The following is a 3,167-nucleotide window of genomic DNA, read 5'->3' as shown; positions in this document are numbered from 1 at the left end:
TCTATATCCTCACTTAGGTGACATAAATATGCCCTTAAGGGTGTACCTAAAATCTATGATACTGTTAAATTCTGAGTAGGTATTGGTGACAGTCAGCTAAGAGTAAAGCTTGGCCTGTCAGTGGCCACAGCATGGGACCCTCCCCCTGAAGAGTGGTAGGATGGTGAGGATACTCACCATTGATAAGAGGAAGGAGAAATATACTGAGAAGGAAACAAAATGGAGAGGGCATCAAAAGAAACCCACTTAGCTGGTTTACCTTGAGTAAGGGAGACTACTTCTGAGTCACTACTTGCCAGGCTGATGCTGAAACATTACTATGATTAGTACTGATACTCCTTGATGGCATGGTGGAGCTTTCTTTGTGCCAGGCACTGTTCCAACATGCTGTTTGAATTAAGGTGGGTATTATTAGTACCCCTTACTTAGGCCTGAGGAAACTGAGGCATCGAGGGGAGAGGACACTTGGCGAAGGTCACATGGCATGGCAGTGAGTAACCAAGTTCAGAACCAGGATTCAATCGCAGGGGGTCTGGCTCCATTATCTGTCACTGCTGACATCAGAGCTCTAGGCCCAGAAGCTTTGGTGAGCCCAGTTTGACTTCACAACACGCTTTTAGTCTTTGGCTCATGTTGTGCATCATGTCACACGGGCTGAGAGATGCTTCATCTTTTTTATTTTAAACACATTTCAATCTCAGATATATCATATGTGCCTTTGTAGGCTGCTTGAAGTCATTCTCAGAAGGTAGAGTAAAAATAAACGAATACACAAAGATAGGTTACAAAAGCAAATGAAAAAAAGATAATGGAGTAGCTCTGTGTAATAAGAATTAAGATTTTGGGGTCCAACCCATCACCTAGCCAGCCCAGTGGCCTTTATGGTGATGAACTAGGAAACTAGGTCACATCTGCATTAGACATGTATTCCTGAGTTTATAGACATTCTAATAACCCTTATTAACAGTGGCTTTAAAAAATATTAATTTTTACTTTTTTTTAAAAAAGTAGGTATAGATTTTTTTTCTTTTTTTTAGTCTACAGACATTTATTGGTTATCCACAGAGAGTTGAATACATACTTGATGATAAATATTTTGCCAATAGGATAGCCTCCAGAGAACCACCTGCTTATATTGAAACCTTTCATTTGCATTAAATTGCATGCATAATTTAAGCTGACTCTAACACCTCAAAGAGGCTCAAAAAGGAATCCATCTTTTCTCAGTGGGCAGAAATAAGTAGGCTCTCTCTAACCATAAAGAATATGACCCGTGCTTGCTTCAGCAGCACATATACTAAAATTGGAACAATACAGAGAAGATTAGCATGGCCCCTCTGCAAGGGTGACGCGTAAATTCGTGAAGCGTTCCATATTTTTCTATGTGTATGTATAGCTGATTCACTTTGTTATACAGCAGAAACTAGCACACCACTGTAAAGCAATTATACTCCAATAAAGTTGTTTTAAAAAAAATAAAAGAATATGACCCATTTCAGAGAAAAGGGTATTTCTGTAAAGAATCCTATTTGTGTATCAAAAACAATGTGGTTATCTAATATAAGTGCAAAGACATTACAAATGCTGTTTAAAAATTCATGAGTCTAGTGTTTAATATATTCAGAATAAAGTCAGAGGGTTTTTACAGGAAGACATAAAACAAATGTCCTGTATCCTCGCCACTCCGCTTTTTTCCAGTGTTTCATATTGGCTGTGTAAACAATCAATATTGAACAGTAAAGAGGTGTTGCTGAACAGATAATGGGTTTGAATTAGATAAACTTGGCCGGGCAGACTGAACATACTGGTGGGGCATACAATTCTTAATCTGATAACTACTAGTTTGAAGTCAATAGCTTTAAGATATTGAAGGAAAAAGAGAAACCGCCTTTCTGAGGAGGACAGACAGAGCAGGGAAAAGCAGTGTGACCAGTGTGGGACATGTACGTTTTCTCTATCTTTTGAAATGTTGAAAAAAAAATTTCCCTCCATTTATTGGGGTAAATTATTTTCTGTAAAGCTTTTTACATCTTAATTAAGTTTTTAACTTTAAATTTATTATTATTATTATTTATTGATTTTTGGGGGAGTACCATGCCCTGTGGCCTGTGGGATCTTAGTTCCCGGACCAGGTGTTGAACCTGGGACCTTGGCAGTGAGAGCACGGAATCCTAACCACTGGACCACCAGGAAATTCCCTAAATTTAATTTTAAATAAATTTTAAAATTTAGAAGCATAAAAATATTTTTAAATGACTAGCTCTCATAAAAGTAATTGCAATTCTGTTAAAAATAAACATGGGTTACCTGGGCCATGATTATTAATTTGATAAGTAGATATATACATATGCTTTTATTTTGGGTTCCATCAGCATCTTAGTTCAATTTAGGGGAAAGCGGGTAAGCACAGAGAGGTAGAATAAGGTAGATCAGAGCCAGAAATCAGAAGATCTGGTTTTATGACCCAGTTTTGCAGCTCTCTTTACTAGCTGTGACCATAGTCAAAGTCTGTTTATGCCTCAGTTTCTCATGGTGTAAAATGTAGATAATGAGACCTATTTCTCTGTGTCAGAAAGTTATCTTGATGAGTAAATGAGAAATTGGTGGGATAATGTTTGCAAAAAGAAAATTGATGTACATAAGCAGACACTATTAATTTCTTAGAAACAGAAAATTCACTTAAAATATTTATGATGTTACTGCTATATGTAGGGCAATACTCTAGGTCTTGTGAAGATTAAAAAAAAATAAATCAGATATGATTTCTATAGTTCATTCCAAAAGCTTATGGTAATACAGGATCAACAAACTTGCTGTGAAGAGCCAAGAGGGAAATACATAAGGGTTTGGGGGCCAGATTGTCTCTATCGCAACTACTCAACTCTGCCATTATAGGGCAAAAGCAGCCATAGACAATATGTAAAATAGTGAACATGGCTCTGTTACAATAAAACTTTATTTACAAAAACATGCAATGGACCACATTTTGTCCACAAGCTGCGGTTTACCGACACTGGGTCTAATCAGAGAAAAGATGTGCACGTAACACTATGACATGCGGGCAGAGCACTAAGTGTTACAAACGAAGTAGATGAAGAGGGAGGGGCGTCATCTAGGTGAGATAAGAAAGGCTTCCAGGAGATTACAAATCTGAGTGAGGCCTTGAA

General features: G+C 37.5%; 1 non-coding gene across 1 annotated transcript; it reads left to right on the top strand.

Annotated features, from left to right (window-relative positions):
* Positions 1–1,273: 1,273 nt before the first annotated feature.
* Positions 1,274–1,380, top strand: LOC132482833 (U6 spliceosomal RNA). The gene has a single exon (XR_009530997.1). It is a non-coding gene; the product is annotated as a U6 spliceosomal RNA (small nuclear RNA).
* Positions 1,381–3,167: the final 1,787 nt, after the last annotated feature.

This window comes from Mesoplodon densirostris, chromosome X, assembly GCF_025265405.1.
Source record: "Mesoplodon densirostris isolate mMesDen1 chromosome X, mMesDen1 primary haplotype, whole genome shotgun sequence".
NCBI classification, from domain to species: Eukaryota; Metazoa; Chordata; class Mammalia; order Artiodactyla; family Ziphiidae; genus Mesoplodon; species Mesoplodon densirostris.
Note: the sequence above shows the minus strand (reverse complement) of the source record. Positions and strands in the feature narration are given on the sequence as shown.